The sequence below is a fragment of the Chiloscyllium plagiosum genome, unplaced genomic scaffold, assembly GCF_037043375.1.
Source record: "Chiloscyllium plagiosum isolate Xiang-an unplaced genomic scaffold, Cpla_swu_hap1 HiC_scaffold_3, whole genome shotgun sequence".
NCBI lineage: Eukaryota > Metazoa > Chordata > Chondrichthyes > Orectolobiformes > Hemiscylliidae > Chiloscyllium > Chiloscyllium plagiosum.
The window spans coordinates 4,196,731-4,212,630 of NW_028270141.1; the positions used below are offsets into that span (position 1 = coordinate 4,196,731).

The window sequence follows — 15,900 nt, forward strand, 5'->3', positions numbered from 1 at the left end:
TTCTGCTGAACTCCAGTGAGTACAAGCCCAAACTATTCAACCATTCCTCATACAACAGCCCTTTCATCCCTGGAACCAACCTGGTGACTCCCCCCTCTGGCAGTTGCCTCCAATGCCACCACATCCACCCTCAATTAAGGAGAGCAACACGGGACACAATACTCCAGGTATGGTCTCACCAACACCTTATATAATTGCAACACCACTTTACTTTTAGAAACCAGTCCTTTGTAATAAATGCCAGGATTCCATTTGCCTTTCCTATTGTATGCTACATCTGCATACCCACTTTCTGCGATTCATACACAAAGACACCCAGATCCCTCTGCACTGGTACACTTTGAATCTGCTTCCCATTTAAATAATAAATTTGCCCTTTTTTTCCCAGCCAAAATGGACAACTTCACATGTACCCACATTAAACTCCATTTGCCAGATTCAGCCGATTCTCCTGGTCTATCGATATCCATCTGTAAACTTGATCTCCTCATCACTGCTTGTTTTTCCATCTATTTTAGGTATCATCCACAAACTTTGCTAAATTACACTCTGTCCCTGCTTACAGATCATTTATATAGATTGCAAATAGACGAGGTGTGAGAACTGAACCCTGTGGTACCCCACTAGTTACAGTTCACCATCCAGACAAGGATCTATTTATTCTGACCCTCTGCTTTCTGTCAGCCAGTCAATCCTTTATCCAAGCCAATAGTCTACCCTTAGTCCCCCCAGGATCTAACCTCCTGGATCAGTCTTTTCTGTGGCACCTTGTCAATTGACTTCAGGAAGTATAGACGTATCACACCCACTGAATCCCAGTTATCCACCTTGCTGGTTACATCCTCAAAAGAGTTTGTTAAACATGACTTACCCTTCATGAAACCGTGTTGACACTGGGGAATTGAGTATTGTTTTTACAAGTGTTCAGTTATCTCCTCTTTTATGATTGACTCCAGCAACTTTCTCATTACAATGATCAAACTAACTGGTCTATAGTTTCGCACTTTTTGCCTATCTCCCTTTTTGATTAAAGGTGCCATGTTAGCAGTTTCCATCCCACTGGTAATACCAAAATGATATCTGCCTTGTAAGTGTGGAAAATGTCAAGACTGCTACATGCCATTGGGAACATTAAGTTATTGAGGTTTCTAGTTTCTGTTTTTAAAATGTAGAATTTACATAATTACAAAGAGACTGTGGTATTTACATCATTCTCCAGAGAAGTGAGCAAACTGTAAACTTACCTTCAGTATGGAGGTAAAATGCCATCCTAAAAAGTTTAACTAAATGATTGGTGAAAATCGCCATGCATCATTCCAAACTATTCATGGTGGCAAGGGGAGAAAGCATCAGCCGCCTAAAATACTTATGCAATCTGCTGATTAGATTAGAACATAGAACATAGAACATAGAACAATACAGCACAGAACAGGCCCTTCGGCCCACGATGTTGTGCCGAACTAGATTAAGTACCCATCCATGTACCTATCCAAATGCCGCTTAAAGGTCGCCAATGATTCCGACTCTACCACTCCCACAGGCAGCGCATTCCATGCCCCCACCACTCTCTGGGTAAAGAACCCACCCCTGACATCTCCCCTATACCTTCCACCCTTCACCTTAAATTTATGTCCCCTTGTAACACTTTGTTGTACCCGGGGAAAAAGTTTCTGACTGTCTACTCTATCTATTCCTCTGATCATCTTATAAACCTCTATCAAGTCATCCCTCATCCTTCGCCGTTCCAACGAGAAAAGGCCGAGAACTCTCAACCTATCCTCGTACGACTTCCTCTCCATTCCAGGCAACATCCTGGTAAATCTTCTCTGCACCCTCTCCAAAGCTTCCACATCTTTCCTAAAGTGAAAGAGAGAGATTCCCTACAGTGTGGAAAGAGGCCCAACAAGTCCACACTGACCCTCCAAAGAGTAACACCCCCCCTCACCCCTCACTAACGCACCTAACAACAATGGACAATTTAGCATGGCCAATTCACCTGACTTGCACATCTTTGGAATGTGGAAGGAAACTGGAGCACCCGGAGGAAACCCATGCAGACACGGGGAGAATATGCAAACTCCACACAGACAGTTATCCAAGACTGGAATCGAACCTGGCACTGGGAGGCAGCAGTGCTAACCACTGTGCCACCAGGCCGCCCACAGCTTTCTCAAATTCTCCTGATACCTTTAATGATCGATGTCTCCAGATCTCCATGCTTGCAGTCTCTGAGAATTGTAACTTTTACTTCCTATTGTTTTTCCTTATTCTTCTTTTCCAAATACAGGACATGCCACCTCAGTGCATGAAATTTCTTCCACCCTTTCAGCCAACTTGTTTCTAACCTCTTGAATGCAATGACTATCACCCTCACTGTTCACAATGCTTCTCAAGTTTTATTTAAATTACATCTGTACAAGCTCTAGGTCATTGCATCAATCAGAACAATAGCAATCCCACAACCAACTATGGGGAAAGCGCTCTTCCTCCAGTCGGAAAAACAGCTATTCATCACTACCCTCTGTTTCCTGTCACAGTCTCTCCTCATTCCTGAACTTCTGCTACTGATAAACCTAAATGTTGCAATTAACAAAAACCATTAGGAAGTCCAATTTACTGCATCAACCACATCACCCTCATTAAACCTTCCTATGTTATTTGGCTAAAGATGATTTCTCTTTCACAATTGATTGCAATCTTGCATTAATTAATTGTCACCTGTCCAAATGCCTATTATCATTGACCCAGATTATCATGTATTAAACTAAAGCCTTCCTAGTTGGTGCAGGACTGTCCAGCTACAGAGAGGGTTTGTATTGAAACCATAACTGTCTTTCTCAGTAGCAAATTCTGCACTCTAGTTTAAAGAACCAAAGCCACTTTGATAAATACTGAGAATCTGTTGGTGCATGAGCTGAGTGAGGAGATGTAAGGAAGGTGGGTAAAGGGCATTGTGTGCTAGGTTGTGATGGGGACAGGCACCAAGTAGGTGAGGGTGTTAGTGTGTGTTGGAAGGGTTGGATCAGTGGTGGGGGTGGAGTTGAGGATTGCTGAGGTGTGGTTGGTCAGAGGGAAAAATGCAGAGTGCAGGAGGTGGGGACTGAGAATTTGGGGAATGGGAGGTTGGGGGGGGTAAGGTTGAGCATCCGGTCCTGGGGCTTGGGTGGCTCTGTTGGGTTGAAGGTTGGTGTTGAGGATTGTCAGGATTGGGGGTGGTGTGGTGTGTGTAATGTAATCAGAGGTTGGCTTGCACACTGAGATGTTGGATGTTTGGGGGTTTGTGTCTGTGATGTATTGTGTGACTGGAATATGGGGAGTGAGGGGTGGGCTGCTGGGTACTTAAGGGGAATTGGGGAGAGAGAGGATGGATTGGGTTGAGTGGGAGTCAGTATGGAGTGGCTTAGAGGGGTTTACAATTTGTGGAGAGTCATGGAGGAGGGAATGGTGAGGCCTATGAGGTTAGGGGAGTTTTTAGAATTGTTCATAGGAAGTGGCTAACACTTATTACCTATCCCTAATCATTCTTAAACTGAGTAGCTTGTTAGGACTCTTTTAGAATGCTATTGAGAGTCACTAATGCCGTCAGTGTGGAGTCATGTTGGCCAGATCAGATGAGGATGGCAGATTTCCCTCTCTAAAGGGCAGTAGTGAGAAATAGTGTGCCTGCTGAGTTAGCCAGTGTGGGTATTTGGGAGTTCAGTGACAACTTGGGGTGAATGAGTTGGGGGAAGGGTGGTGGGAAGGTTTAGATTTATAGTAATTCATGAATTAGAGTAGGTTTTAGTTTCTGTAGCATTTCCTTGCTAATCAGGTAAGTAAGTCAGAACGATCCAGCGTCTCTTGACTCTACCTCACCCTCAGGGATTTTCTTCCTCCTGAATCTCCAGGTAAATTGCCTGATAGATCTTTCAACTTTCCTGGTAATTCCACCATGTTGGGTCTTGACTGGCAATTCCTGACCATGCTGTTGCAATGACCATCTGCCTAACAGATGATTTAGGCCATTCAGGTTAGTTAGCTCAAATGGCTCAGTGGCTACTTTTAGTTGAGAATAATGCTAACAATGTGGGTTTGATTCCTGCTTTGGCGCTTCACCCTCTGAGAACTCTGCAGCTGGATCCTGGCAGGATGGGGACAGCACCTGGGTCTGGATTTCTGTCAAAGCTGAGTAGGTGCTGCAATCTGCATTTTGCTGTCAGAGACATGATGGATTTCCCACGTTGTCTTTTGGAGGTCTGGCCAACACTTACCATACCAGCTATCTATGGAACATGTTTGCAAATAATTTACATGAAAAGCAATTCAAAAATAGTTCTTTGGTGGCAAAGTGCTTTTCAATATTCTGACTAAATGATAAATGCTGCATGTATGTACAAGGATGAAGGTGACCAATTAGGTTGCCACATGATGTGCAACACCAAAGAATGATTTCATTTTGCTGTGACAGTCAATGCAGATTGGTGAGGTTACCACTTTCCTGTACAGTTGAGATGTTTAGTTTGCATGTTGGTAACCTCAAGTAAAATAGGATCACATCAATTTTAGTTTAATGAAAAAATGTACATTATTTTGTGATGCTGTACCTATGCTAACACATGGCCACACACTTGTGATCATTGTTTGGGTGAAATGATGATAATTGAATGGTGAATCTCATCCTTCAACTATTTGTGTAACTGTGAGGAAGTTATTTAATAAGGCCCTGATTGTGGTATTTAAAGATCTCAAGTGGACATCACAACAGATTTTCTTTTGGCCATAATAGTAGTTGATTTGCATTTTTTAGTTTAAGTGGGAAGAATTTGGTGGATGCTGCCAGTCATAATACAATTGAAACATGACAATTTGTATCTTTACAAGATGTTACATACAAAACCAATTTGGATAAAGGCAATATCTCCATGATGAAAGATATATCAGAGTCAGCTGTTGTCAACATTCAATTCATTAAAAATCTCCGCATTCCTTTTGCCTTTCTTGAAGGTTTTTGCTCAACTTTATTTTGAATTCATGTTCTTTATTCTGTTCATAATGTTGCTGACTAAATAGAGCAAATTGGTCATGCAACAGTTCATCCATAGATCCTGTACTGATTTGTGCTTTGGTCTGGAATTTCACAAATGGTTGGAAAATTTCCAGCTTTGTGGATCTTAGTTCAGGACACAGTGCCTCAGATATCCTGAGCCTAATTCTGGGGAGGAGCTGATAACTGGAGCCCAAACTGCTGCTTTAAAAAGAATTTGGAGGTAGCCACTGGGAAAGCTGGGGGATGTGAAAGCGGGTTCTCTGAAAGGCTGGTCTGTGTGTTCCATTACATTGCCCCAGCATGAAACAACAATAGACCCTTATTCTCGCCCCTTTCCCCAACACAGCCAATAATAATAATAGTTGTCGTCGTCGTCATCATCATCCCCATCCCACCTCATGTCCTTCTATCCATCCCTATGGTCCTCACACCCTCCACACTAACCTGTGTTCCTCCACTATCCCCTAAGGCCATGATACCCACCCTCCCTTAGTCTGATGACTCCCAAATGCTCCCTGCCAGTCTCATTCCATGCACCCTTGGCTGTTTCTAGCTCCTGTGACTTCCATATTTCCTATGGCGCTATACAAATCCTATCCTAACTTATGCCCCCCGTACACTTCCCCATGTCTGCTCAAAACCTAAATTCTAACATGTGGCTCTCCTCTAACCATGGTGACTCTCCGTAACATCCAAGACAATCCCTAACATCTTGCCTCTCCTGTCCTATTATAGCCCTATGAAAATTTAATGCCCATTGTTGCCTCCCACACACCACCCTTTTATCCTTACAATTTCCATGCTAACCTACTCAATATCTACCATGGGCAGACTTCAGAAATTGAATAAATGAAGGTTCTTCATTACTTTATAAAACTCACTAACTGAACAACTTAAGCTTTTATAAAGACAAACATGTAAATTCCCAATCTCTGTTCAAATACATGCGTTTGGAGCTGTCAATCAAACTATAAGCTGACAGGACCCTATTGTGATAATTATAGGTTGTGAAGTCAGGCATATGTACAAATCCCATCGTGATAGCTTTCAGGTTTGTATCAACTGAAAGATTTTTTTTTTTAAATCATGATTTTCATACTGGAGACATTTGGTTTTTCAAAAGTGAAGGTGCCAGAACATTTAAATGCATTGATACCTTGACTGATTCCTTGACAACTTGGCAATGAGGTTATACACATTTCACACACAATTAAGTTCACGTTTAACCAGTATCTAAATGTGTGTGGCTACTCCCAATGGCACCTTACCTCTCCCTGAGATGTCTCCCTGGATTCAAAAGTGCACCCTTTCTCTCCAAATATCAATGCTACTGCTCAAAAAGACACCAATACCTTTAAACATTCTCTTAAAAGGTTTAAAGCCCACACATCATACTTTTACATCCCTTTAGTGAAAGTTGAGAACAGCTAGAAATCATCACATGCAGTTACTTGCACGTATAAAGTACAATATTATATAAACACTAATTTCCCCCATTCTGCACCAGACTTGGGAACAGGACATCTAGAAAGGGGAGTCTTGCACATTTTGGCTGTGCTGGAGACCCTCTCCATATTTATAAAAATGTAGGCCTTAGTGTTCTAAATGACTTCCGAACTATTATTACTGAATAACAATTTAGAGCAAGTAAAACTCATATTGACCTTTCTCTATGTGTAGCAGGAGTTTGACTGTCCCATCTGGCATTAGCTAATTGTGAAACATGGGAGTGTCTGTGATGCTCAACCCTACACCGTGCCTCCATCAATTAAGCCATTAACTGACAGGAACCTGGTTGTGATAATTATAGGTTGTGAAGTCAGTCATACAGTTTAAAACCCATAATGAGAGCCTTCAGGCTTATGTCAACAGCCATTGGAAAAATCAACAAGCATGATTTTCATATTTGAAGACATTTGCTTTTCAAAACTAAAAATACAAGGATGCTTAAACATGTATATATCTTACCCATGTATTCTAAAAATGAGATATTTAAACTGAGCTCCCAAATACCTCTGTGATGGAGCAGTAGAATAGATGGTTTTAAAGCTAGTCTGTATTCTCAAAGGAAACCAGCTGAATTGGTACTTACTACTTGGGTCTCGGAAATCAATGTCAACACTACTAAATATGTAATTCCCATGCTTGTGGGCGGCACGGTGGCAGTGGGCGGCACGGTGGCACAGTGGTTAGCACTGCTGCCTCGCAGCGCCAGAGACCCGGGTTCAATTCCCGACTCAGGCGACTGACTGTGTGGAGTTTGCACGTTCTCCCCGTGTCTGCGTGGGTTTCCTCCGGGGGCTCCGGTTTCCTCCCACAGTCCAAAGATGTGCAAGTCAGGTGAATTGGCCATGCTAAATTGCCCGTAGTGTTAGGTAAAGGGGTAAATGTAGGGGTATGGGGGGGTTACGCTTCGGCGGGTCGGTGTGGACTTGTTGGGCCGAAGGGCCTGTTTCCACACTGTAAGTAATCTAATCTAATAAACTGTTTTAGTGAATACTTTGACACTGGAACTTAGCAAAAGTTAGATACTACATTTCAATCAATAAACTTCTACTGCAAGTTCAAACATGCCATCACTATTATTATTATTCCTCAAGGACTTGTGTAGCAGTAAAAGAATAAATGAATCTAACAAAAAAATTACTATCTTGTACTTCAGTCATTTTATAAAAGGGAGTAAAGACTTTACAACCTAATTTGATTTGCAAAAAGGTTTTTGGGGCCACCATAAGATTATTACATATTTCTACACGTATTTTTACTGGACATTTGGGTAAGGGTTTGTAAAACAGCATTTGTATTTCAATATCTAGTTGTGATTTATTTATAAAAACATGTAAAAATATAATTCATAAATTATGACATAACTCAAATTACTGAAACAAATAAGAACCAAACTATACGTAAAACAAATGTACACCCTTAGAAGGAATGATGCCTCTTAATTTTAACATGAAGTAAAATTGTTTACTGTATTTGTGATGTGATTAATTTGTAAATAACTTGATCATAGAAAATGATGAAAATCTTTACTACCATGATGTATTGTTTCTTGCTGCACAAAGGTAACCTCACTATCAATACAAAAACAAACCAATACATTTAAGCTGAGCCTTGATACTGCTGTATTCATCTTTATTTGTTCACTTTTTTAAAAAAAACGTTTGCTCCTTTTAATGCACTGGCTTCACATTTTTCATTTTGGAAGTGTACCTCAAATTATTCATACAAGGCTCATCATTATTTTCTCAGCTCACCTTTGAATGTTTTGCACAGAGTGTCATGTTTATCAAAGTGAATGATTTCTCCAGGGTTTCTCTTGAAATTGCCCAATGGCAGATGTACCAAAGTTACCTGCCCATTCTTCCAGAATTAATAATCTCTCTTCAAAGTAAGTGTTTAGTTTAACAATAAAAATTGAAAAACTGAACACTTCAACACACCCACCATCTTCCTTGGTTAAAATCTCTGTCTCAGCCTTGCTGCAGTGCTCCAGTGAAGCTCAGTGCAAACTGGAACAACAGCACCTCATTTTCTACTTTGGGACCCTGCAGCCTTCTGGAGTCAATACTGATCTCTATAACTTTAGAACTTGAACTCTCCCATCTCCTTATCCCAAACCCCACACACCAGGCTGTGTTATCACATAGTCTACTATTACACATCATCCATTGTTAGTCATTGTCAGTCCTCGTTAACAGCTATTCACCTTCCTAGTCAGATCGTTATCACTCCTTTATCCGTTCAACTGCTCTTCTCTCTCTCTCTCGACTCTATCCCCATTTATCATTTGCTCCTTGCCCCCTCTCCCCACCCTATCTGCTGCATAAATGCCAACGTTTCCCTCGCTACCAACAGATCTGTGGAAGGTTCACTGGACCTGAAATGTTAACTCTGATTTCTCTCTACAGTTGCTACCAGACCTGCTGAGCTTTTACAGCAATTTCTGTTTTTTATTGTTGGAAATAATCAGCAGGCCCTGTAGCAGCAGGAAAGAGAAAACCAGATAAAAGCAAATTACTGCGGATGCTGGAATCTGAAACCAAAAGAGAAAACGCTGGAAAATCTCAGCAGTCTGGCAGCATCTGTAAGGAGAGAAAAGAGCTGACATTTCGAGTCTAACTGACCCTTTGTCAAAGAGAAAACCAGAGTTAATGTTTAAGACTGGTGATGATCAATTCCGATGAAAGGTCACCAACCTGAAATGTTAGTTTTATTCTTCTCTCCTGGATGCTGCTGAATTGACCGAGTATTGCCAGCACTTTCTGGTTTTATGTTTGATTTGTGAGCACCTGTGGTTTTCTGCCTTTCATTTGAGTGTGTGGTGATTTGGAATTTTGGGCTTGGACTTACATTCTCATCATGATAGCATACCCTGGGCCTCTGCCTGTGTGCACTTGAGAGTATTGATCGGGTGATTTTGTACTTTAACTTGATCTTAATTCATCCCGAGAAATCCGTGCTGTGATGGTAGCAGATGGAGCATCATGTCATAAAGTTTGCAAGATTTTGTTTCAATATAATCTTTTAGACTGATTTATTTTGCTGTTTATTGAAATACTTTGGATATCACACTAACTTTGATATCAAGTGTATTTTGAAAAAGGCAGTGTTTCAGCTGATTCAAGTCACCTTTTAAAAGCAATATAGACTATAGCAGTTTATTGAAGTCGTAAGTCATGGAGAAGCTTGTCATTGTTCTCTGGTATATCTTCAGTCTATTTCTTCATCATAATTTCCACCTAATTTCTATAATTTTAGCCCTGTATGAATCATCATTCAGAGATGCAGCACTGTACCTGAATGGTATAATGCTTGGTCTTTTCTCTTTATTACCCTTACTTCTGCAATCACAAAATCATTCCTATCAATTAAATGAATTAGTCTGTGCTGACCTTGACATTTTCACTCAGCAAACAAATTCCAAAGGAACTACAACAAATAATCACTCTAAATAAAACAAATAACCTACCAAAAGCAAATTCTAGCTCTAAAGGTAATTTGCAATAAATCCAAGCAATATAGAGATGCCAGAGTTAATTAGTCACACAGCAAGTACTATTTGGCTAAAATGTGTGGATATAATTTGGCATATCTACACTTTATTTTATAAATATAAATAAAAGGGCATGTGTTTGGTAAAGACATGATTAAGAAGAGTTATGATATCATGTGTAAGTGACATGATGTTTTTCAATGACATTCGCATATTTATAATTAAACAAGAAAAGCTCTTTCAAACAATTTTTATTAAAGGATATCCCTTTAAAATATATTTCTCCAAGTATTAAATTTCAAGTATGCATATAACCTCAAATACCTTTTAAAAAAAACAGAAAACAATCTTTCTAATTATTTCTGCAGTTTAACCCAAGCAAAAGTCATATTGACTTGTAATTCTACATGATACTGAAAGCAATAATATTATTTGCTATTTCTCATACTGGTACATATGATCACCATCTCAACAGAATACTTCAAGGTGTTCCTGTTCATCTTACGACCTGACATTTCCATACATGTTAAATATCAACCCTGTTTCAGTGTTAGCACATGTGGGGTCACAGAAATCACAGCAGCTGCACCCTGTAATTCCTGCTGGAGAGATCTAATGATGGTGCAAAAAAACAGAAACCAATAAAGTGCTGCACTACCAAATGGGACAAGAGTTGAAAACATTGTGTAAAGTGACAAACCTATTTTATAAAGGTCAAGGGCAGGTCATGAATTTAATTTTTGTCATCTCATGGTCTACGATTTGAATGTCTCAATTCATCGGGCTGCATTAATTTATCGAAGGATATGTCATTTATAGAGCCATAGAGATGTACAGCACAGAAACAGACACCTCGGACTAACCTGTCCATGCCGACAAGTTATCCCAACCCAATCTAGTCCCACCTGCCAGCACCCGGCCCATATCCCTCCAAACCCTTCCTATTCATAAACCCATCCAGATGCCTTTTAAATGTTGCAATTATAGTAGCCTCCACCACTTCCTCTGGCAGCTCATTTTATACATGTACCACCTTCAGTGCGAAAAATTTGTCCCTTAGGTCTCCTATATCTTTCCCCTCTCACCCTAAACCTATGTCCTCTGGTTCTGGACTCCCCCTCCCCAGGGAAAAGACTTTGTCTATTTATTCTACCTATGCCCCTCATAATTTTGTAAACCTCAAACCTCAGCCTCTGATGCTCCAGGGAAAACAGCCCCAGTCTGTTCAGCCTCTCCCTATAGCTCAGATCCTCCAACCCTGGCAACATCCTTGTAAATCTTTTCTGAACCCTTTCAAGTTTCACAACATTTTTCCGATAGGAAGGAGACCAGAATTGCATGCAATATTCCAACAGTGGCCTAACCAATATCCTGTACAGCTGCAACATGACCTCCCAACTCCTGTACTCAATACTCTGACCAATTTCTGCACTTATGGTGCCAATTTCGTAAGAAGGTTAGAACGGGTCAGGAGTTATGCTGATTTTCAGGCGATGTAACATGTTTTGATGAAATGCAGTGGATTTTCCTGGTGTTCTTTCTGTCATTCACCGATTCACACCATTAAAACAAATTAACAGGCCATTCTTCACCCTTTCTCACTGCTATATTCGTTTCCTGAACAATAATGATTGCACCTCCAAATAAAATTAGAAATTTTGGCACAATCTGAGGGTTCAAATGTATCAAGATAAATTTGAAATTCCATTTTATTTCTTAGTTTCACAATGTTTATGTTGCTACAACCATTTTCTATTGGACATCTTTAATAATGAATAACACAGTCAAACACTTTAACACATTGCAACAAAGGTCCATCAATATTATGACAATTTCTGCTTTTATTTATTAGTGTTCCACATCTGCTCATAGTCTGCGCTAAAATAAAAATCTGCTTGGGCCACTGTTTTGGATCCATTAAAGTGAAAGGATTCAAATTGATAGGCTGGGAAATCCATGGTTTTTTATGTATTGATTTCCCGTTTGTGTAGAGTGAAGCAGCATCTTCTGTCCTTTGGGAACAGTGAAACAAAAGGCAAAGCCAGGACTTTTGCTACATTGTCAAGCTGGTAGTTTCAATATCACGACTCAACTGAAGCCTGCAAAAATGAACTAGTAAAATATTTGCTTTCCATTCAAAAACATAATTATTTTACATTCTTTCTCATCAGTCAAATGTTGCAATTTTAAATCTTTGGTAATAATTGGTGGATTAATCCACCTGATGCAGCACCACCATATCCACTGTACTACAAATTCAATGATAGCCTGAAGCAGCTTTCACTGTGTTCTCTTACTGGATAATGCACATCCATATTTCATACACTGGTGTACAATAGAGGAACAGGTTTCAATGCCAGATAAACTAGATATTCCTCAGAATGTGATACTGTTAACTGGGACAGAATTCACACCATCAAACTAATTCAAAGAGATGACAAATATAGCACTTAAATCTTACAAATCACTACCTTTTCCATCCAATTATACCTACCTTAAAGTATCCCAATGTGATGCCTCAATACTAATTTCAGCACATTATAATTCATGTTTCATTAATGTCAACTATGATCTGACATGCAAATACCAAGAGAGTTATTGATGAGGAAGCCTCCTTTGCCATAAACCGAATGATGTGCAACTGTACAATTAACTGTCCAAATAAGTCACTAGAAAACTTAAAATATTCACTTATCAAATACCTAGGATCTTCAACTTTCCTGCTAGCATGCAACATTAAATGAGCAATTTGTATTCCTCAGATTAAAAAAAAATCTAAAGTATTTTCAGAAAATCAAGTATATCTATGAAATATGATGTGGTGTAATATGATCACAGCAGATTTATCAGTCTCATTATTTTCACTCTGAATTTCTTCAGTAAGTTTTTTATTGTCTAAAGTTCACAATGATATCAATCCTCTGGTACAGTCACTCCGTGTCAACTTGTTCAAACTGCCTTTCCAATTTGCGAGTTTAAAGTATGAATTTTTTTAAAATGAAGTTTCTGAAGCTAAATATTTGTACAGATTGGAGCAACAGCTTGGATTTGGTGCACCTTTTGTGCAGGGATCCTCAGTTAGAACTAAAACCCAGGAAATTCATTGTAATGTGTGTTTGACTGATGCTGATAAAGATGCTTGATTATTTAAAGTGAGGTACATTCATTTGACAAGGTGATACGCCTTGTCAGTTTTCCCTTTCCTCACAGTAAAATGACAGCTTCTTCTTAATCATAGAATCCCCTGCAGTGTGGAAGCAGGCTATTCAGCCCATCAAGTCCACACCAACCTTCCAAAGTGCATCCCACAGTGACCTACTCCATTCCTGTAACCCTGCATTTCCCATGGCTAATCCATCTAACCTGCAAATCTTTGGATTGTGGGAGAAAAGCGGAGCACCCAGAGGAATCCCATGCAGACACAGGAGAATGTGCAAACTCCACACAGACGTCCGAGATTGGAATGGAACACTGGTCCCTGGTGCTGTGAGGCAGCAGTACTAACCACTGAGTCATTGTGCTGCCCCTCAGTCTGACAGCTGCCAAAAATGAATTAAAGCCGGTTTATTTGAAATTGTTACTAAGATTCTGCATACATGGAATCATTCCAATTTTTGAGACCTTCATCAAACTGGTGAAATTATGTTCCATTTACTTCATAAGCTGAACATGACACGTTTTTGGCTAAGTGTCAGTTTTATCGAGTTTCATGGATTTGACTGATTCTTTTTGTTGCATGTACCGAAGTACAGTGAAAAATGTTGTTTTGCATGCACTATAGAGTTCCTCTCTGTGAGACCAAACACGTTGTCCTGATGCAGAGCCTGCCCACCTGGCCTGAGGTTGCCTCTGGATCAGTCTCAGCCATTGGGAGGAATCCCCGGTGCTGTCAGAAGAAATTCAATGACCTTCTCTTCTCTACCAGTGTAAATGTCACCAATTTATCTCTGACACCTCACACTCACTCTATCTCTGCTACTGAACTCACCTCCCACCAAATCTCCAATTCCACCACTGCAGCAGCTTTCCTCACCCATTGACACCCACCCCAAACCCTGACACCACTAACCCTGTGTTCTCGCTGCACTGCCCACACACTCTTAGTGCATCCTCCCACAGGCATGAGCAGTAATAGCTGGTTCACCCTCTTTCATTTCTTTCTTTCTCTCTCTCTCTCTCTCTCCCCCGCTCCCCCCCTCCCCCGAGGTAAATAGCCCAGAATATAGATTTAGGGTTTGGTTCATTATAAGGAGAAATATTGTGGCCCTGACCACCCCAAGCAGTTGCCTGAGCATCTCCATGGCCCTGGACTGGTATTGGAGGTTGCCCTTGACGATTGTTGCTGGGACCACCTGATGGAAGCCCATCTCTCTTCACTTGACTCAGGATCCCTGACAAAACAGAACAAATGTACTGGCTTTGTATTTGCACTGAAATAGCAAGACAAGGTGGCAGTACCGTGAGCCTGGTATATCACTCGTTGAGGGACAAGCACAAAAGACATAGCAAGCTGTGAGCATCCAGCTTGGCTCAAAGTGAGTAAGTATGAAGAAAGCAAGCAAACAGCCCAGAGATGCAGCCTGGTCTAGTCCAGGACATTTGCATGTGTCCCTGAGTGCAGTGCCAATGCAAGACCATTACAGGGATAGCTGCCAATTCAGTTTTGTAACATGGCAGTGGATCAGAGGTGGACCATGAGAGTTCATAGCTGGCACATGTCTGTGGGTGTGTGTGGCCAGTGCCCTTAATAGCATGCCCTGAGATGATGTTGTACTGTGCCCAACATAGAGGCATCATTGTGCCAAATTGCTAAACTGTTAATAATTGCTTAAACTTCAGTGCCAAGGAGAAACATAAAGAACATCCAGCAGTTGATATCTGGAAACAGTTTGATATCTGTTGTTGGGTTTGCTCTTAATATCAGAAAGTTTCTGAAATGAATACATAATAAAAATGAGTCTGCACCTGAGGACCTGTAAGAAATGTAAAGAAATATGATGTTGGAGAGATCTCTTATGCATATTTACTCAAGGCAAGATGTGTTGTCAAGATAAAGCACTGGCACTTTTCATTTGCTAGAGCTGTTGCAATGTCAGATTCACTGTTAAGACACTTACTAGTTAATATTGTCACATAGCTAGTTCCTTTTCTTTCCTAAAAGCTGTTCCTTGGCTCAAGGAAACTCTGTCCTTGATTTTTTTCAGAGGGGTAATAAACCAGGCTGGGCTCTGATCAGTCTGGTTTGGTACAGAGATGAAAAGGATTTTGAGAGGCCTTTTGTTTCTATGTAAACAGATGAGACTTCAGGCCAAAGTGGTCATGTTTTAGAAATGACCTGTATAATGAAAGGGGCGTGGTCAGTTCTCTAGCTGAGCAGTTTAGTTCAGTCTTGAACTGTTTGGAAGTTCAACAGGGAGCTGTGTAGAAACTCTCTCTCTCTCTCTCTCTGCCCTTCAACTTTAACCTGTAAGCATGTGTTCCATTGACACTGGTTTTTAAAGGGAGTTTACTTACTGGGACTGTTATGAATATTCGGAACAGCATTATTAAGTCTAGTTGGATAGGTTGAGTTCTGTAGGGGTTCTTTATTCTGTTCCTTGTGCTTCATTGTGTAATTTTGTTAAAAAGAAATTGTCTGTTTTAAAATCTAGATGTCAACCTAGCTAATTTAATCCGGGTAATTTTCACTGCACACTTACCAAAACAAATTGCAAAGTTTTGCTCTGAGCTGCCTGCTTAAGAATGTTTTGAGTGGTCTGCCCTAGTCCATAACAGATTGGGGGCTCTTTGTGGGATTTCAAACGTGAGTGGTAGGTGCTAGTGTCTTTATTCTGGGTGTTGGTTTGGTTGGGTAGGCAAAGCTTGGGATAGGAAT

The 15,900-nt window shown here is 40.5% G+C and overlaps 1 protein-coding gene across 4 annotated transcripts in view; it reads right to left on the reverse strand.

Annotated features, from left to right (window-relative positions):
• Positions 1-15,900, reverse strand: part of otofa (otoferlin a) — a 436,145-nt gene that overhangs the window by 162,808 nt on the left and 257,437 nt on the right. The gene's annotated exons all lie outside the window — the stretch shown is intronic.